Here is a 22,213-nt window from a genome sequence, read left to right on the forward strand (position 1 = left end):
GTGAGGACCTCCTTTTCTGATGGCATGAGGGCAGTGGCCAAATGGATGTCATCAAATTGCCTCCAGTGTGACGTAGGCAAGACGGAGGTCATGCTCTTTGGGAAAGCTAGGGTCTTGTGGACCCCGGATTGGTGGCCGCAGGATCTTGGCCCGGTGCCTGAGCCTAAGCAGTCCGTGAAAAACCTAGGGGTGCGCCTAGATCGTGAGCTCTCCCTTAAGCAGCATGGCAATTTTGTGGCGGGTTCTTGCTTTCACGTCATTGGTCTTCTACGGAAAGTTTTCCCCCTACTACCTGATTTCACCAGAAAAACTTTGGTGCAGGCTTTGATACTTAGCCGTTTCAACTATTGCAACGGGCTTTTGCTGTCAGCCAATGATGGAGTATTAGGCAAACTCCAAGTGGTGCAAAATACGGCAGCCAGGCTGGTGTTAAACTCCCCTTCGAGATCACCGTCTAAACCCCTCTTGGATAAATTACATTGGCTTTCAGTCCGAAATAGGGTAAAGTTCAAAACCTGCTGCTTAATTCATAAAAGTTTAAATGGATTGGGGCCAGCACACTGGACAGATAAATTTAGACCTTACAATCCTGTTCGGTCTCTCAGGTCCAGCAGCCAGCTTCTCCTGAGAGTGCCAGCTGTAAGGAAGGTCAGACAAGGTGGCAAGGCTTTGTCCGTTGTCGGGCCTACTTTATGGAACAAGATCCCCCTGGCACTCAGACAATGCACAGAACATCTGAGTTTCAGGAAACAACTGAAAACGTTCTTGTTTCAGAATTAATTCACTCCCCTACTGACTGCTTTGACTATGCTGCTGGTGTTTTTTATGGGCGCAGAGATACTCCTTCGGGAGTCGATTCGAGCGCGATATAAACTCGTAAATAAATAAATACATTGTCTGTCAACGCTTCAAACTAGGAAGTGTTGGCAGCCATCTTTTATTTTGAAGTATGCGGGGGGCTCATGGCCCTCGTACATGCCCCTGGGACCGCCACCTTCCTGGGGCTGTAATATTTTAAAAAGGGGGGGTCCGTGATGGCACGGACCTCCCAGCCCTGGGGGTTACCACTTTTCGGGGCTTTTTAATGTTGGGAGGGGGTCCCGCGGCCTCCGTCCTGGAGCTCTTGATTGTTCTGGGGACCACCATGTCTCAGGGCCGACTCCTGCAGTGTCCCGGGGTGTCCACCCCCGGGACACTACTCCAAACCAGGAAGTGTTGGCAGCCGTGTTGTTGGGCGCTAGAACCGAGTCACAAGAAAACAGTAAAACAAAGTTGAGAAATAAGGAAAGGGGGCAGGGTAGAAACATCCTGACCGCTCAGCCCTCCACAGGGCTTGGTCGCCCCACTCACTGCTGCCGCTCCTGCCTGCCTTTGCCGTCTCCTGCCTGCAGATTCCTTCGCTCGCTGCCCGCTGCTCCTGGGAATTTCCCGCTGCTCCTGGGAATTTCCCGCTGCCCGCTGCTTCTTGGAATTTCCCTCCGCTGCCTCCCTGCGGCCCCGCCCCCCTGTGATTCCATTCGCCGCCCCGCTCCCGCCACCCAGCTGCTCCTCCCTCCCGGCTCCTTACTTATGACGCCCCCAGAGCGACCGCGCAGCGGACGCGCGCAGCGGGAGTGCCGATTGAGCGCCGAAGGTGCGCCAAAGGTAAGCCCGTCTGCGCCCGTCCGCGCCTGGCCCGCGCCCAGCGCCAGGACCCCTGGCCCTCCCCGCCGAGGCAAGATGACCCGACTGACCTACGACGCCGCCACTCTCAACGCACTCAATGCCGGCCGGACCCATGCCTGCTGCCGAGCCACCCCGAGACGCACCCATGGACCCTTCACCTGCTGCATCTGCAAGTTCACCTGCCTCCGAACCTGCCCCGCACCCGCCAAGACAAACACCATCAGCAACCACCTCAAGTGCATCCTGATCAACACCCGCTCCGTCCACAGACACGCCGTGGAACTCTGGAACCTCCTCGACGCTACATCACCGGACGTCGCCTTCCTCACGGAAACCTGGATGAACGCCTCCTCTGCACCCGACATCGACATCGCCATCCCGGACGGGTACAAGATCATCAGGAGGGACCGCATCAACCAGACCGGAGGTGGCATCGCCATCGTCCACAGGAACACCATCCGCATCACGACCGACGCCAACGACTCCTTCGCCGCAGCCGAACATCTCCACTTCCAGATTCACACCAACCCTAAGACGACCCTCAGAGGCACCCTCGTCTACAGACCCCCGGGACCACGCACACAATTCAGCGAAGACATCACAGACTTCATCAGCTCGCACGCCCTCCCCTCCACTGACTACATCGTCCTCGGGGACCTCAACTTCCACCTGGAGAACAACAAGGACCGCAACACCACCGCCCTGCTGGAAAACCTCGCCAACCTCGGACTCAAGCAACTGGTCAACACCCCCACCCACTACGCCGGCCATACGCTTGATCCCGTCTTCTCTTCCAGCAAGTACATCACCTTCAGCCACGCCACCGGACTCCACTGGACCGACCACAGCTGCGTCCACTTCAGCTTCAAAAGATCCACGACCCACCACCACCCGCAACAGGTACCTCACAGGAATTGGAGCAAGATCACCGCAGACCAGCTCACCACCTTCCTCAGCCAGAGCCCACCCGCCAACACAATGGACCCCAACGAAGCAGCCCGCAACTTCACACAGTGGCTCACCGCCTGCGCCGACGACCTCGCGCCACTAAAGAACCCTCCCAGCAGACCCAGAAGCAAGAAGGCATCCTGGTTCACCGACGACCTCAAGGCCTCCAAGAAGACCTGCCGCACCCTCGAGAAAGCCTGGCTCCTCGACCGGACCACCGACAACATGACCGCCCTCAAACACGCTACCCGCAAGCACCACCAGCTCATCCGCACCACCAAGAAGAAATCCCTGAAGGAACGACTGGACACCAACGCCCACAACAGCAAAGAGCTCTTCACTATCGTCAAGGAGTTCTCCAACCCCAGCACCGGCACCAACGACATCACTCCGTCACAAGACCTCTGCGACTCCCTCGCCTCGTTCTTCCACCGCAAGATCGCCGACATCCACAACAGCTTCGGCGCCCCACCCACGCACCCAACCATCGAACCAATGCCCCCCACCGCCACCCTTCGCACCTGGACCATGGTGACCACCGAAGACACAGCCCGCACGATGAACACCATCCACTCCGGATCACCGACCGACCCCTGCCCACACCACGTCTTCAACAAGGCCGACTCCACCATCGCACCCCAACTCCGGAACATCATCAACGCCTCCTTCAACACCGCCACCTTCCCGGAGAGCTGGAAGCACGCCGAGATCAGCGCCCTCCTGAAGAAATCTACAGCGGACTCCACCGATCTCAAAAACTTCCGCCCCATCTCGCTCCTCCCTTTTCCTGCTAAAGTCATCAAGAAGATCGTCAACAGACAGCTGACCGCCTTCCTCGAGACGAACGGATCCCTCGACCCCTCGCAGTCCGGCTTCAGAGCCAACCATAGCACCGAGACCGCCCTCATCGCAGCCACCAACGACATCCGGACCCTGCTCGACAAGGGGGAAACAGTGGCCCTCATCCTCCTGGACCTCTCCGCTGCGTTCGACACGGTCTGCCACCGCACCCTAGTCCAGCGCCTCAGCAACATCGGTATCCAAGAGAAGGCACTGGAGTGGATCATCTCGTTCCTCGCCGGAAGAACACAAAGAGTCCGCCTCCCCCCGTTTCGCTCCGAGGCCACCGAAGTCATCTGGGGCGTCCCGCAAGGATCTTCACTCAGCCCCACCCTCTTCAACATCTACATGAAACCTCTCACAGCCATCGCACGCCAGCACAACCTCAACATCATCTCTTACGCCGACGACACCCAGCTGATCCTCTCCCTCACCAGAGACCCCGACACCGCCAGAACCTGCCTACACAAAGGGATGAAAGACGTCACCGAGTGGATGAAGGACAGCCGCCTGAAACTGAACTCGGCAAAGACGGAAGTCCTCATCCTGGGATCTTTGCCCTCCGCCTGGGACGACTCCTGGTGGCCCCCAGCCCTGGGCACCGCACCCAAGCCAACCGACCACGCACGCAACCTGGGCTTCATCCTGGACCCCTCCCTCTCGATGACCAGACAAGTCAACGCCGTCTCCTCATCGTGCTTCAACACCCTGCATATGCTTCGCAAGATCTTCCGCTGGATCCCGACCGAGACCAGGAAGACTGTCACCCAGGCACTCGTCACCAGCCGACTGGACTACGGAAATGCCCTCTACGCCGGAACCACAGCCAAGCTACAGAAAAGACTCCAGCGCATCCAGAACGCCTCCGCCCGACTCATCCTGGATGTCCCCCGACGCAGCCACATCTCCAGCCACCTGAGGAACCTGCACTGGCTCCCCGTCGACAAGAGGATCACGTTCCGGCTCCTCACCCACCCACACAAGTCTCTCCATGACCTGCGCCCCAAGTACCTCAACGACCGCCTGACCTTCTACACGCCCACCCGCCAACTACGGTCCACCAGCCTCGCCCTCGCAGCCGTACCACGCACTTACCTGGCTGCCAAGACTTGGAACTCCCTCCCCATCCACCTTCAGCTGACCCAGGACCATCTCGCCTTCAGGAAACAACTCAAGACCTGGCTGTTCGAGCAGTAGCATACCCCTCCCCCCAAGCGTCTTGAGACCCTCCCGGGTGAGTAGTGCGCTATACAAATGGCATGATTGATTGATTGATTGATCCTTTAGGCTTGCTCAGGGGGTCGGTCTTGGATTTTTAGGCTATATATATATATATTTTTTTTTAAATGGAAAAATCGCGTCGTACGCGTACGGAAATCCGTACAATCACGAGCTGCATGCTCATTGGCTGTCAACGCTTCAAACTAGGAAGTGTTGGCAGCCATCTTTTATTTTGAAGTATGCGGGAGGCTGATGGCCCTCGTACATGCCCCAGGGACCGCCACTTTCCTGGGGCAGTAATATTTCAATAGGGGGGGTCCATGATGGCACGGACCTCCCAGCCCCGGGGATTACCACTTTTTGGGGCTTTTTAATGTTGGGGGGGTGTCGCGTGGCCTCCGTCCTGGAGCTCTTGATTGTTCTGGGGACCACCATGTCTCAGGGCCGACTCCTGCAGTGTCCCAGGGTGTCTACCCCGAGACACTGCTGTTTAGCATGGTAGGGCGGGAGCGTCGCGGCTGCCACTTTAGCACAGAAAACCGGTTTCGTATTTGAAAGACAGAGCAAGTTAAGCTGCTGTGTCTTTCAAGTAGGAAAGCAGATTGCTTTTCGTTAGAGAGCAGCATATAAACTGCTCTCTCTGACAAAGCAATGCCGGTTCTCGAAGGACGCGGGGAGCCGGCTGGGACCGTGGGGGCATTGGTGTTCCCCACATGGCCCCTAATGATATTTTTTTATTCCCGGGGAATGGGTTCCTTTGCAGCTCCTTAAACATTTGTACATATAATTTTTGCAAAATCCTTTTTTGTGTTGGGGAACAGTGACTTTGTCATCCATGTATGTTTTTTTCTTTTTCTTTACTTGAATTCCGTTTTATTTACAGTATGTTTCTACCTCTCTTCAGAATGAGTTCCACAGCGCAGCGTCCGTTGCAGTGTTGTTAGTTTTTTTGTTTTTTTGCCTACTTAGAAGTTTGTTTTCAAGATTCGGTGTCCTATTTGTGTTGCTTTCCTTTGTGTATCTTTTGTGCAGCCTTCTTTTGTGTATGTTTTTTTTAATCTGACTTTGTTTATTCAGTGCTTCATCCAGTGTTGTGAATATAGCAGTACATCTGTAGACATGTATTTTACTCCTTTTCTTTGCCTCTCTCCACCCTAATTGACAACGTAATGGGGCGAGTCAAACTAAGGCACTGCTGTCGTTACTGTTTTAAGTTTGCAACACAGTAGGTAGGATAAATAAATGAAGCACTTGACACAATGCAAACTGACACTATTTATTGTATCTAATTTACCAATGTTTTTAAAATAGAATACACTCATGTACAAAATATTGTTTTATTTGAAAAATAAATATTTAATATAATTCATATGAATCACCACATTTGCAGATATTACAGTAAAGATAAAATGAAGTGTTTATGTACAAGGAGCTACAACATAGGAAATTCAGTATGGAAAATTAACAAAACAATTTGGGAGACACTTTCGAAATTAGTAACAGTGTCATAGAAGAGCTGAACATACTTTTTACATGTAGCGAGAATGAAGAGGAAGATATAAATGCTGCAGATATTAGCTCTAATTTCCTAGACTTAAGCTAAGATGTTGATTTTCTGGAAGCATTAGATGACATCGAGTATGATCATATGACTTTTGAAATTGATAATGAGGCATATGAAATACATGATGAAATTATTTTAGAAGCTGTATTAAGTTATGAGATGTTATAAGAATACATTTATTAAAATGGTTTGAGACATTCTTCTTTCAGAATTGTAATCATTCAGGTAGTACAGAAGTAGTCATGTTGCAAAGTGGGCCTTAGAGCATGGACTGCTTCAAACCCCTATAGACTATGTATGCACTCTTCCATGCATCGGCAAATTTGTCTTTTATACCTTTAATTGCCCAGTCTGTGTCCTTAAAGTTCCAGGAAACACTAACACACTTCTAGAAAGGCAGCAATTGTGCACATTTCGTATTGCCTTTGGCTGGGGTAGTTGTTACAACAAAAAGGCTCGATAAAGGGCCTGCACTTTGAATACAAATATTAAATAGAATAGTTGATAACCATAGCCAAGAAAGGCAGCAAGTAGGTGTGTGTACGTGTAGATGGTGTGTTGATTGAGTGGAAGATGAATAATGTAAAAAATAAGAAAGGCTGCTAGTGTGCAAATTACCCACTGCTATTCACGGGTAGTAGTTACGAAGAAGGCTCAATAAAAGGCCTGTACTTTGAATTAGAATAACAAACAGAAGATTTGATAACCATTGACTATACTGGCTCTTTTTTAATATTGGTAGACTTTTATTACGCTTTTTATTATATATGAACGGCAGGAAGTGTGCAAATTACCCACTGCCATTCACGAATAATAGTTACCAAGAAGGCTGTATAAAGGGTCTATAGTTTGAATTTGTATTAATTGATAATCTCAGTTAAGAAAGGCAGCAAGTGTTTAAATGTCTCACTGTCTTTGGCCGGGGTAGTAACTACAAGAAAAAGGCTTGACAAAGGGCCTGCACTTTGAATACGAATATGAAATAGAATAGTTGATAACCATACCCAAGAAAGGCAGCAAGTAGGTGTGTGTATGTCTGGATCATGTGTTGATTGAGTGGAAGAGGAATAAGGTGAAAAATAACAAAGGCAGCAGACCCGCACAATACCCACTGCCTTATCAGGGAAGTAGATCTTTGGATATGCAGCTCATTACACAAACTCTGCGTTACAAGAAAGGATGCAAATGTGGAAATGACGCACTGCAATTTACGGGAAGTAGTTAACAAGAAGGCTGAATAAAGGGTGTGCACTTTGAATTTGTATTAGAAGAAGAATAAGTTATAACCCTAGTTAAGAAAGGCAGCAAGTGTGCATATTTCTAACTGCTTTCGTTTGGAGTAGTTACAACAAAAAAGGTTGATAAATGACTAATGAGTAATGTTGAGGACAGATATGTTCCTGTTTTTTATGAAGTTGATAGACTGTTTCACGTAACACAAAAGTTCAACGCAATAAATGTATAGAAATTTAAGTTGACTAAAATGAAGATTAATATGTGAGTATGGACTGCTTGCCGAAGATGCGGTTGCAGCAGTTTATGTGCTTGGTGCAGCAGCAGATGGGTTGCAGCTCAAGCAAAGTCTTTGTGGTTGGAAGTTCTTCAAGTGTCGCACTATATTCGCTGTGTCAAAGAAGTCTTTTTTGGATGGATTACCCTTTGAAAGAGTTGCTTGGTAAAGTTTACAGATTACTTTTGGAGCATTAACCTTCGTCTGGAGCAGTAGCTACGACAAAAAGGTTCGATAAAGGGCCTTGACGTTCAATCAGGATATGAAATTGAAGAATAATTGATAATCCCAGGCAAGAAAGGCAGGAAGTGTGCATCTAAAGCAACAAAGTTCTGTGGAGTTTGTGATGAGGAGTGGTCCAAGCAGGATGCATTGGTAGCAAAGTCTTTATAATCAAGTTTTCTAATAAATATTGGTTGTCCATTCACAGAAGTAAGTTGAAGTTTGCCTCCAAAAAGTATGATATATTTTTTTCTAAATAAATCATCTCATTCAATACGGTCACGTGGTGATGATTTCTGGTGCACTGAGTTAGCAATCTTTGGCGCTGAGCTTGAACGTACCCAGTGATGATGTGTGGTCGGGGGGGGGGAGGTACAGTAATTGAAGTAATGTCTTTTGTCGATTGAATTCTGCATCAATTCCATTTAAAAGGGACAGTATGTCTCACTGTGACATAAAACTGTTCACTCTTCTTTGTGATGATTTATGGTGCACTGAGTAAGAAGCATCTTTGGCGCTGAGCTTGTACATTCCCTGTGCAGTGTAAATTGAAGGCAGTTGTTAACAGACATAGACAAATGGTTTTTGTCACTTATTTAAACAAAATCTGAAGACATACAGTAGAAACATCTCTAAATTAAAGAAATGAAGGCTGAATTTCCTACTGTTCAAACTGTAAGAAAATCTGAGGACATTGTGAAATTGTCTCTGTTTTAAATAAATCAAGATTGTATTGAATGTTTTCTGTAGTGCTGGCGCTGTTGGTATCTAGTTGTCAACTCTACTGAGCGCAGAATTGGTAACATCAGCCAAGAAATGCAGCAAGTGTGCAAATTTTCCACTGCCTTTGGCCGGGGTAGTAGCTACAACAAAAAGGCTTGTTAAAGGGCCTTAACTTTGAATCAGATTATGAAATTGAAGAATAATTGATAACACCAGGCAGAAAAAGCAGCAAGTAGGTGTGTGTATATGTGTAGATGATGTGTTGATTGAGTGGAAGATAAAAAAAAGGTGAAAAATAAGAAAGGCTGCAGATGTGCAAAGTACCCACTGCCTTGTAAGGGAAGTGGGTGTTTGGTTTTCCTGTTCATTATACAGACAGGGCGTCGGATTCCGCTGTGTGAGCCTGAGAAATGGGTATCTTATCTAAGGAGTTAAGCAAGTGCACAAAGTACACACAATGTGTAGTAGAAAGGACGCAAGAAAGGACGCAAGTGGGAAATTATCCACTGCCATTCAATGGGTAGTAGTTACCAAGAAGTTTAAAAAAAGGGCTTGGACTTTGAAGTTGAATTACTTGAAGAATAATTGATAACCCCAGCTAAACAAGGCTGCAATTGTGCAAATTTCCCACTGCCTTCGTCGGGGGTAGTTGATAAAGGGCCTGCATTTTGAATAGGAATATGAAATTGAACAATATTTCATAACCCCTGCGAAGAAACGCAGCAAGTGCGCAAATTTCCCACTGCCTTCTGCCAGTGCAGTATCTACATGAAAAAGGCTTCATAAAGGGACATGAGTTTGAATTAGAATATGATATTCAAGAGTAATTAATAACCACAGCGAAGAAAGGCAGGAAGTGTGCAAATTTCCCATTGCCTTCGGCCGGGGTAGTAGCTGCAACAAAAGGCTCGCTAAATGGTCTTGAGTTTGAATCAGGATATGAAATAGGTGTTATACTTAGTGTAGTTTCCATTGAGTTAGTGGTACGTGAAACAACAAGGTTTGTGGAGCTTTGCGAAGATGTGTGGTCTGGGCAGGACGCACTCATAGTAATTGTTTTGGTCTTGTGCATTCTGGTTAGTAAGGGCAATTGGCGTTTTTGTGTAGGTTTGAGAGAGATTACTTTATTTGGTACTGTACTTTATACGTAATGAATGAAGAATCAGTTAAATTGTGGCTGAATACGGACATGTGGTGATGGTAGGAGGTAGCGGTTACCAAGACTTCATGACTATGTGGCATTGATTATAGCTGCACAATATTGGTAATTTAGTGTGTGTGAATGCAGTGATGATAAGTGGTGGAATGAGTTAGTGGCACCTGAAGGAACAAAGTTCTGTGGAGTCTGCGATTATGCATGGTCCAAGCATGACGCATTGGTAGCAAAGTCTTTAAAATCAAGTTTTTTAACAAATATTGGTTGTCCTTTCAAAGAAGTTGAACTATATGTCCAAAATGTTGGATATTTCTTTTCTAAATAAGTCATGTTATTCAATACGGTCATGTGGTGATGATTTCTGGTGCACTGAGGTAGTAATATCTTTGGCGCTGAGGTTGAACGTACCCTGTGATGATACATGATTGGGGGGAGGAACAGTAATATGTCATACTCTGTTTTAGGAATTTGGTGCATTCTTAAATGCACAAAGGCAAGCATTAAGTTTGATACCATGCATAGGTGATCAATAATGAGAAGTTTCATTTTCATTAAGATTCCTGAAACTTCACAACAAGCTTCTCCAGATAGCTTGTGGTATTCTAATTTGTTGTCATGCTCCACAGGTAGTATAAGTAAACGATGTAATGTAGGATTGGATATGTTAACATTTGGTCATATTTTAAATATAAGGAACTTATCACAAATATGCAACAAGCAAATTATGCTGATTATGAAACCATTCTACAAGATATAAGAATTGGAGAAATGACTGAACATGGCGAGGAAGTGTTACAGAGACGATTACTTTGAAATTTGTTTCTAAATGAAAATATTGTAGGTAATTTAAAAAAAATTGACAACCCCAGTGAAGAAAAGAAGCAAGTGTGAAAATATCCTACTGCCTTCGACCGGGGTATTAGCTTCAACAAAAAGGCTCGATAAAGGGCATTGACTTTGAATCAGAAAATTAAATTGAACAATAATTGATAACTCCAGCCAAGAAAGGCAGCAAGTGTGTAAATGTTCCACTGCCTTCGGCCAGGGTAGTAGGTACAATAAAAAGGCTCAATAAAGGGCCACGCGTTTGAATCAGAATATGAGATTCACGAATAATTGATAACCCCAGCCAAGAAAGGCAGTAAGTGTCTAAATTTCCCAATGCCTTCGGCCGGGGTAGTAGCTACAACAAAAAAATAAAGGGGCAAGAGTTTGAATCAGAATATGAAATTCAAGGATAATTGATAACCCCAGCCAAAAAAAGGCAGCAAGTTGGTGTGTGTTATGTGTAGATGATGTGTTGATTGAGAAGAAGATAAAAAAGGTGAAAAATTAGAAAGGCTACAGACGTGCAAAGTACCCACTGCCTTGTCAGGGAAGTGGATCTTTGGATTTCCACCTCATTATACAGATAGGGCATCGAATTTCGTAGTGGGAGCCTGAGAAATGGCTACCACATCAAATGAAGCAATGTAAGTGCACTAAGTTACCACTGTGAGCGGTAGGGCTGAACAATTACAACACAGGGCCCATTTCAGGGACTCCAGTTTGAATTAGAATAATACTTGGCAAAGGCAGCAAGAAAGGTAGTAGGTAGGTGTGTTTGAGGTAGTGGATGTAGAATAAGGTGAAAAGGAAGAAAGGTAGCAGATGCGGAAATAACCCACTGTCTTGTAAAGGAAATGGGTGTTTGGTTTTCCAGTCCATTACAGACTGTTAGTTGGATTCTGCAGTGGGAGCCTGAGAAATGGGTATCTCATCTAAGGAGTACACACACTGTGCGGTAGAAAGGACGCAAGAAAGGACGCAAGTGTGCAAATTACCCACTGCCATTCATGGGTAGTAGTTACCAAGAAGGTTCAATAAAGGGCCTGAACTTTAAATTACTTGAAGAATAATTGATAACCCCAGCCAAAAAAGGCTGCATGTGTGCAAATTTCCCACTGCCTTCGACCGCGGTAGTGGCTAGAACAAAAAGGCTCCATAAAAGGACTTGACTTTGAATCACAATATGAAATTCAAGATTAATTGATAACCCCAGCCAAGAAAGGCAGCAAGTGTGCAAATTTCCCACTGCCTTCGGCCGGGGTAGTAGCTACAACAAAAAGGCTCGATAAAGGGCCTGCACTTTGAATACGAAATAGAAGAATAGTTGATAACCATAGCCAAGAAAGGCAGGAAGTAGGTGTGTGTATGTGTAGATGATGTGTTGACTTAATGGAAGATGAATAATGTAAAAAATATGAAAGGCTGCAACGTCACCAACTACATAAAGAGCAGCTCTCTAAACATGAACTCGCACAAAATGAAGGTACTCATCCTCAGACCCTCTCCCTCAGCCTCGGACGAATTATGCTAGCTGACTACACTGTGGACAGTACCAACACCTATTAACCATGTCCACAACCTAGGATTCATCCTCAACTCCGCCCTTTCTATGTGTAAGCACGTCTATACCGTCTCCTCGTACTGCTATAACACCCTCCACATGCTCTGTAACATTTACAATTGGATCCTAAACAAAAGAAGAAGAACAGTGACACAGTACCTCATCAGCAGCAGACTACACTGTGGGAAAACACTCTGTACAGGAATTCCAGCCAAACACCGACAACAGCTACAACAAATCCAAAAGACCTCCACCCGAGTGATTATCAATGTCCCCTGCTGCAGCCACATCACCTGATACACCTACACTGCCTCAATATCAACAAGAGGATCACCTTCAAGCTCCTCACCCTCACTTATAAAATGCTGTACAACACCAGACTAATCTTCCTTAACAGCAGTAATTGTGAAAGGCCAAATTTTTATCTTAAAATTTTGGCTTTAATAATATTAGGTAAGAATTTGGTAACTCTTTAGGCGACCATTGCTTAAAAACTAATTGACTATCAATACAATGTATCCAACCTTTCAGAGATTTTAAATAAACAGTGTAATTTCGAAATGTTGTAGAAGGTCCATCATGAAAAATAATTGCAACAGCTACAAAAGTTCTTCCTGACATTGAAACTTGACCAGCTACAACATTTTTAATTAAAGTTTCCAATATTTTTATTGGCTGCAAAAGTGTGCAAATTGCCTAGTGTGTTTAGTTGGGAAAGTAGTTAAAAAGGCTCGATAAAGGGCCTTGTCTTTGAATTAGAATATGAAATTGAAGAATAATTGATAACCCCAGTCAAAAAAGGCAGCAAGTAAGTGTGTGTACGTGTGGATGGTGTCTTGATCGAGTAGAAGATGAATAAGGTGAAAAATAAGAAAGGCTGCAGATACGGAAACTACCCTCTGCCTTGTCAGGGATGTGGATCTTTGGAGATCTTTTTTATTATACAGACAGGGTGTCGGATTCCGCAGTGGGGGGCTGAGAAATGACTACCACATCTAAGGAGGCAAAGCAAGTGCACAAACAGCCTGATTCATGAAGAAAAGAAACAGCGACTCTCAAATAGCGATTCACAGCGATTCGCAAATGGAAAGGCGCAGATCGGAATTCATCATAGATAGCGAGTAATCAAAGCGATTCGCACACGGGCGCTAAAATCGATAGCGAGAAAATGAAATCGCCGAAAAAGTCGCAAAAACCCAGATATTCCGTCTCTATTTAGCGCCACGCAAATCCACATTAGCGACATCTCGCCAGTAGCGAGAACTCACCAACGGGAAGTCGCTTTACGAGCGCCGTGATGACGTCGCAACCAGGAAGCAGGCAGTTGCCACACCCATTGTGAACTGCGAGGCCGACCGCGAGTCTGCAGCGAAACAGAGAGCTCCTACCGGGACACCTCCAAAGTAGCGCTAGTCACCCTTCAGCGACAGTAGCAATGACAGAGGAGACTGCACCAGGGCCCAGTGACACCGGGCGCAAGAGAAAGCTCAAGTTTACCGAGCCGGAGTTGGAGCACCTCATCGAGGGAGTGGTTGAAAACCACGCAAAACTATTCGGAAAGGACTCCCGGAGGGTGCCAGAGATGGAGAGACGTCGCATCTGGCTAGCAATTTCTGCCAAAGTGAACGCTGTGGGCGTGACACACAGGTCACTGGACGAATTAAAGAAGAGGTGGTACGACCTCCGAGGTCGTGCCAAGGAAAGGGTGGCAGAGAGGCTGGGCGAGACATCTGGTACTGGGGGCGGAGACCCTACTGTCCCTCCCAATACCCCCATGGAGGACCGCGTGGAGGACACCCTCGAGACAGAGGCATGCATAGGTGTCACCAACCTGGACTCATCCCGACCCAGCCAAGACAGCCAAGGTAAGTGGCATGCGACTGCGACCCTGTCCCCTACCAATGGCCATGGCCCTATAGCCTCCCATATGCATTCCAAGTCATACAAACAATGCACATGAGATCATGGCCACAAGCAATGTCGGACATGTAGACTGCCCATAATGTAAAAGAACCCCAAAGCAGCCACACGTAACCCAAAATAAGCTATCGCTAAGCTGTACGTGTGACAGATACATGGCATTAATGTAAGTCCAATTCCCCTCACAGGTGGCGGCGACTACAGCAGCGACAGCGACATGCTGCAGATCGATGAGTCAGAAGAGGATGCGGAGGAGGTGCCAACACCAACACCTCCTGCACCATCAGGCGTAGCCCCACACACCGCAGCCAGGCCAACACCAACAGGTCCAGCACCATCATTGGCAGCACCAATCCCTGCAGCCAGGGCCAGACCAACAGCGCCAGCACCATCCGGCGCTGCACCTAACCCTGCAGCCAGGGCCAGACAAACAGCGCCAGCACCATCCGGCGCAGCACCTAACCCTGCAGGCAGGGCCAGACAAACAGCGCCAGCACCATCCGGCGCAGCACCCAAACCTGCAGGCAGGGCCAGACCAACAGCTTCAGCACCATCAGGTGCTGCACCTTTGCCAAGCACAACTCCACCACCCGTGGCACCATCTACTCCTGGTGCATCAACTGCGGTGACTGTGCACACACCCACTGTGGACAGCCAGCAGAGCAGCCATGTCAGGGCTTCCCACCATGACACATCACACAGCGGCAGGAGGGGGATGGCTGTGCGCATGCCAGGCATGAGCACTGAGCGCCGGATGCTACGCATTCACCAACAGCAGGCACGACGGCAAGGGGCCATCCAGCTGCAACTACATAAAATTGCCCGCAATGTGGCCAATGTGGGTGGTAGGATTGAGCGCATGGCGGCAGCCATGGAGGCCAACACTGCTGCAGTTATATCGCAGCGCAACTCCGCCCGCCGACGCCACCGGCAGCTCCTAACGCGCCTGACAGCCTACACCCGCTCGAACTACATAATGGGGAATGCCACCTCCCAGCTATCACGACGGTGCCTGGCGCAGCAGCAGCAGCTGATACAATGTGTCGAGGATATTGGACGGGTGCTGGAGCAGGTCACCACTGCCGTACTGGCACTCCATCCTACTGGTGAAGGCAATGTGGGGAGGGACGACACCAGTGAGTGCGCCTCCAGTGTCAGCAGCTTGTCTGCCTCAATGGTTGGCGTGTTACGCCGCAGCACCAGGCCCACTGCAGGGACACGTGCCGTCCCAGAGGAAGAGCCAGAGCGTCGTTTGGGGGCTGCGCGGCGGAGGCGCAATTGAGTTACTTGCAAGTTGCCTAGTTAATGCTGATGATACAAGCATGTCCAGTGGCTAGTTAGGAGCAGTATGGCGCAATACTGCTGCAAAATTATGAATGTAGACTTTACGTTATTATTGTGGATTTAACAATAATATTTATTCATGCAACATACATGGGCCTCCTGTCATTTTTTACATTGCCATGCAGGAGTGAATGTTGGGTGTGTGGATTGTGGCCTTCAGAAACTGTTCATAGTGATGTGGTTGCGCCGTCTGTGTCCTTCAGCAGGGTTCTCCCCGCGTGCATGCCGCACATGTGCTGGCGGACGGTCGTCCCCTTCAGACTCACTGCCAGAGATCTCGACTGGTATCCGGCGCTTGGTTGCAATGTTGTGTAACATTGCGCAGACAGCCACAATGCGGCAGCACACATCAGGACTGTAGTACATGGCCCCACCTGTCTTGTGCAGTATGCGGAACCGGCTCTTGAGTAGGCCGAATGTCCGTTCTATACAATTCCTTGTCCGTATGTGAGAAACATTGTACCGCCGTTGCTGTGGTGTAGCCGGGTTGAGGTATGGGGTGAGGAGGTATTCCCGGAGGGCGTAGCCGCTGTCACCTGCATGTGAGGGGCAGAGGGTGAGTGCCTGTGCTGCGCAGCTACATCATTGCAATGTGTAATTGTTGACAATGTGTACTTACCAAGTAGGTGTCCTTCCCCAAATTCTCCCCTGGCCAGTCGTGTGTGGAGGCCGCTGTGCCGGAATATAAAAGAGTCATGGGTACTCCCTGGGTACTGGGCCACGATGTCAGTTATGATAGTCTTGGCATTGCAGACCATCTGTATGTTGAGGGAGTGGTATGACTTCCGATTCCGGTACATGTACTCCGTCGCAGCTGGGGGGCAGATGGCAATGTGGGTGCAGTCTATGCATCCTATCACAGATGGGAAATGGGCCACATTGTAGAAGTTTAACTTTGTCAAGTCCAGTTCCTGTTGGCTGGTGGGGAATCTGATGTGTCGGTGTAGCTGGGTGAGCATTGCGTCAACAAAACTCCGGAGGCAGCGTGACATGGTGGGCTGGGATATCCCCCCTGCTGCGGCTACTATCCCCTGGAAGCTACCAGAGGCCAGGAGGTGCAGGCTACACAATACCTGTACATGTGTAGGCACTGCATTGGTCCGCCTTGTTGGGTGCTGCATCAGGGGGTGAAGGTCGTGTATGAGTTGGATTATCATGGCCCCATTCAACCGGTACTTCGCATAGATCTGCTCCCTGGTTTGTCCCAGCAGGGTGATCCGCTGGCGGAATATCCTGTCCTGTATTCTGCGTCTCCTCCGTGCTGCTCGCTGTAGCCTTCGCCGCCTGACCACCATGTACATTCCTGGCATTGTGAGACACCAACTGCTGCTGCTGTGTCTCCTTATGTGTGTTTGGTCAGCCCTGTCCCTGTTCCTGATTGGCCAACTGTTTTTCAGAATTTTCGCTAATCACTTTTATGGTTACCACCTGCTTTGGGTTGTCCTTAATTTGCGCGGCGCTAATGGAGATTTTGAGGTTTTTCGCTATTAGAGAATTTTCATGAATTCCGATTGCGCTAGTATTGCGAATTCGCTAAATTTATTCTCTAATTCCGTGCTTTGGCGCTAACCTACTGGGAATCTGAGAATTTATTAGCGAATTCGCAATCTTTGTTTTGCGCTTTGGTTATTTTCTTCATGAATGCCGATTTGGGTAATTGCGGGCGCAATGGCATTTTCGCAGCTATTGCGCCCGCAATTTAGCTTCATGAATCAGGCTGTAAGTTCCCACTCTGGACTGTAGTGTTGAAAAATAACAACACCGGGCCCTTTCCAGGGTCTGTAGTTAGAATAATAGTTGGCAAAGACAGTCAAGAAAGGCAGCAGGTAGGTGTGTTTGTGCTAGTGGATGCAGAATAAGGTGAAAATTAAGAAAGGCAGCAGACGTGGAAACTACCCACGGCTTTGTAAAGGAAGTGGGTGTTTGGTTTTCCAGTCCATTACACAGGCTGTGCATCGGATTCTGCAGTGGGAGCCTGAGAAATGGGTATCACATCTAAGCAAACAATGCAAGTGCACAAAGTACACACACTGTGCGGTAGAAAGGACGCAAGAAAGGACGCAAGTGTGCAAATTACTCACTGCCATTCACGGTTAGTAGTTACCATGAAGACTGAATAAAGGGTCTGCATTTTGAATTTGAATTAACTTTAGAATAATTGATAACTCCAGCCAAGAAAGGCAGCAAGTGTGTACATTTCCACTGCTTTCGGACGGGGTAGTTCTTACAAAAAAAAGCTTGATAAATGTCTAATGACTGATGTTGAGGACAGCGATGCTCCTGTGTCTTATTTTTGATGTGGTTGATTTCCCGTAACACAAAAGTTCATCGCAATAAATGCATAGAAATTTAAGTTTCCCAAATTCAAGATCAATATGTGAGTATGGACTGTTTGCTGAAGATGCTGTTGCAGCAGTTGATGTGCTTGGTGCAGCAGCAGGTGTGTTGTCGTGCAATCTCTGTGTTGCAGCTCAAGCAAAGTTGTTGGGGTGCAAGTTGTTTACGTGTTGCACTTTATTTGCTGTGCCAAAAGAGTATTTTTTGGATTGATCACACCTTGAAAGAGTTGTTTGGCAAATTTTACAGGTTACTAATGGTTGGTGTGTTTCAGTTAGTATGTGTCTGGACTTCGCTGGAATCTTTAAGGGACACATTAGGGCTTACATAATACAGAAATACTTTATACTTACTGACATCCAATTCTATTTTATGATGAACGGTTGAGTTCTACATCCGCCTTTAGGACTAGCGGGAGGGTAGCATTTTAAAGTGTTTGACAGGTTACACTAAATGTGTCCATGCAGCTAAAGAAAACAGCATGCTTATGCATGGGCACCCTCTCACACAAAACGTAGCACTCAGTATTCAGGATTGTAAAAGCTTGCCATAGGAGTGACTGATGAGTTTATTTATGTCAGTAAGAAAAGAACAACAAGTACGTTTGTTTTACATTAGAGATATACAGACCTGAAAGACTATGCATGTAAAGCCATGAAATCTTTTTTGAAGGTATGGAAGAAAGCAGTGAAAGGGTGTTTAGAAGCAATACTGTCCAGTATAAAAAGTGCACAATTGTTCTTTTTGTTGAGTGTAAACACACCTTTTTCATTATGACTATGGAATAGTGGTGTAACTATATCATAGATTCTATTGTCAGATATGTACCATAGTGATAGTGGAATTACCACTACTTTTTAGAGTACCATTGAACAATCATGTGTAGAGGAGCGGTATTGCTTCTTCACCTTTAAAGAGGAGGAAGATTTAAATTTATATTTCAACACCTAAACAAAATAATTGCTGAATTTCAAAAAGAAAATTAAGTAGGAATGTTAGAGGAAGTCTGGTCCAACTCTAAAAGGATTGTGCAAATCGTGACAGGATTGTGCAAATCGTGACAGCTGAAAGACGTTTGTCTCAACAATAGTTTTTAAAATAATTCAGACACAACACTCGATTGTAGGAGTGTGCAAATGTCTACTTAGATAGGTTGTATGCGATCATATGTTATTTAAAAAGATTTTTTTTTATATATCTAAGCAGTAAAAGGTAAGTAACATTTACATTTGGTTTTAGAAAGTTAAGGTGGAGTCATCTGCTGCATTCGAAACATTGGACCTGTTGGGAAAATAGTGAAAAGTAACTTGTTATTAACATTGCATTGTTTAAAGGTCAATAGCTGTTTGAAATGAAAACGTTATATGTATTTACATGGTAAACATAGTTATCTCTCATCACTTAGTGGAAACGTTGTAATGACTCCATAAGTTGGAAGGGTGCATAGGCAGCTTTCCCACATGGTGGACGTAACTCTAAAAAGACCCTTGCAAATGCCTCAGTTATTTGAGTGAGAGTTACATACTCCCTGTATTAGACAAATGTGAACTGGAGAGTTAATGAGTTCTAAAGACTCCAAGGACTTATAACACTTAATTAAGATATTGTGTATTTACACTCATTGAGGGTACTTACCATTAACATTTGCACGTATGTTGTTGAAGTACCTTGGTTGCAGACAATTATTTTCAACAGACTCTAAATGTAAAAAAAGATGTACATTAGGACATCGTAACAGCAATGCTAACAATTAAAAACTTAGTTTGCAATATATTATACATGAGTCTAGGTGTTTTGAGATACAGGATTAGAGACAGTTACAACTGTTGCAAACATAGTCAAATGGCTTTACTACAAACACAATTGAAAATTCACAACTATAATGACAATATCTTACTATACTTTGTAAAAAAGTAATGATATGTCTATCTATGAAAGATCTTGTATGAAAAAACTAAATAAAGAAGATTCCAATGTTTAGGACAACACTAGAGTGTGAGACCTTATTTATCATTGAAATGTTAAAGTCAAACTTATTTATTACAGCTACACCAAAGGACACTATCATTATATCTGTAATCCTAAACACAACCCAGGTCTGTCCACAGAAATCACTGTGGGGCAGTCTCCCACCAGTATACTTCTGGTGGGAAACTGCCCCACAGTGATGTCTGTTCTCTGGACTATACTTTGTTAAAAAGTAATTATATGTCTATCTATGAAAGATCTTGTATGAAAAAACTAAATAAAGAAGATTCCAATGTTCAGGACAACACTAGAGTGTAAGACCTTATTTATCATTTAAATGTTAAAGTCAAACGTATTTATTACAGCTACACCAAAGGACACTATCATTATATCTGTAATCCTAAACACAACCCAGGTCTGTCCACAGAAAAGAGATCACTGTGGGGCAGTCTCCCACCAGTATACTTCTGGTGGGAAACTGCCCCACAGTGATGTCTGTTCTCTGGACTGACCTGGGTTGTGTTTAGGATTACAGATATAATGATAGCGTGTGCTCTGGTGTAGCTGTAATAATTTTGAGTTCTGGGCCTTCTTTGGTCTTGAATATTATCGTTACCCAGGTGGGTGGGTACGTAAACACTATCTTTAGAGCACCTCCAACCAATAGAACTATACGCTGGATATATAGACTTAGAATGTCCCAAGATGTGGAGACCATACAGCAAACCCAAAACTTGTGTCATATTATTGTTTAAAGTCAAACGTGATGACTCCATTAGGTTCATTGCTATTTTCTGTCCATAATTCTTCAGAAATATTACATTAGCAAAAATCTGGGCTACTGGCTGCTGAGTTGGGTAGCATTCTGCCAACTGAGAACATAATAACAAATGTATATGTTGAGCAACAGCGAACCTGACTGTTAAACCAATCATAGGTTTCAGAGTAGAGAATTTCAGTACATACAGTTTTTGGAAATTATTACTTAAAGATAAGTAACTGTAATAGGAATGCATATATACATATATTTGGTGTTGAGAGACATATGTTTGAGAGGAAGGCATCGATTAGGTGTAAAAATATATGAAAGCACACAACTTCTAAAGAGGAACCAATATGTACCTCATACGCTATTAGCTATAGTATACACAATTTACAAGTAGCAGAACGTGGTGTACCTGGTACAGGTGGTGAAGATTGATCACGTTGTGAAGATGGATCACGTGAAGATTGATCAGTTGCTGGTAAATTATCACTAGTTATGCTTCCTGCAAATTAATTTTGAAAAAGTAACATTTGTTAAAGAAGAAATTAGTTTAACAACCTAACACAAACGTTTCTTAAACATAAAAAGTTAATGCAAAATAACTTTTTATATGAATGTAGTTTGAAAAATATGTTGTGTGCAGAAAGTTTAAGCGAGGGATATAGATTACAGTCTACACAAATACAGAGGTAAGGCCTGTGAAATGGATGCAGTTTCAAAACATAAAAGTTTAGCAAAGGTCGCTCAGGCCGTGCAGTGATAGGCGTGATTTTTATATTTACAGTTTCTTGTGTGGGTGGCACAATTACTGCTGTAGGCCCACTAGTAGCATTTAGATGAGCAGCCTTGGTATACGTAACTATCAAGATTAACATTTTAATCATAGAGAAACAATTACCATTACAGTTTCAAAAAAGGGAGCAATTGCACTTAAAGACCGATCATGAAGTGGCGAAGTGTCAAAAACATGTATTGGTGAAAGCATGTCATAAAAAGATGTACGATAGAGGGAAAAATGGTTAGGCAACCTAAGCCAAATAAAGGGCTAGTACAACACCGTAGTGTCAAAGTTATAAATCCAATAATTATTATGAATTAAATGTATGCTAGTCTGAGGAGGCAAAACTTTCATAGGCCAACTAGAGCACAGAAAAAAACAACTATAGGTCATGTGAGGAAGCAAGAAATTTTAAGTCTGGGGAGGATTAAAAGGAAGCAAATATGATGATTAAGAGAGAGTACGTATGTTGAAACACAAAGCATGTGGCGTCACACAAAAATGGAACATACATATTTATGAAAGTATAATATGTAAGAAAACAGGCTTGGGAAGGCCATGTGAGACAGTAATAAATATTAAAAATCATGGGAGAAAAAAAAAGGAAAATAGAGCTGGGAGGGCCACGTGAAGCAGTAAAAAACATAATACTAATATGAATGCACAAGTTGGACCAATACAGGCTAAAACACAGGGCACAGTTCAAACACGACACAGAAATTCGTGCAAACACAATTTATTTTAAAAAGGCGTAGGACGGCCCTGTCACGCAGAAGGAAATATTATGATTAACCATATATGAAAAATAAGAATAGAGACCTGGGAAGGCCACGTGAGGTAGCAATAAATATAAAAAAAGTTA

The sequence above is a fragment of the Lissotriton helveticus genome, chromosome 5_1, assembly GCF_964261635.1.
Source record: "Lissotriton helveticus chromosome 5_1, aLisHel1.1, whole genome shotgun sequence".
In the NCBI taxonomy this organism is placed as follows: Eukaryota; Metazoa; Chordata; class Amphibia; order Caudata; family Salamandridae; genus Lissotriton; species Lissotriton helveticus.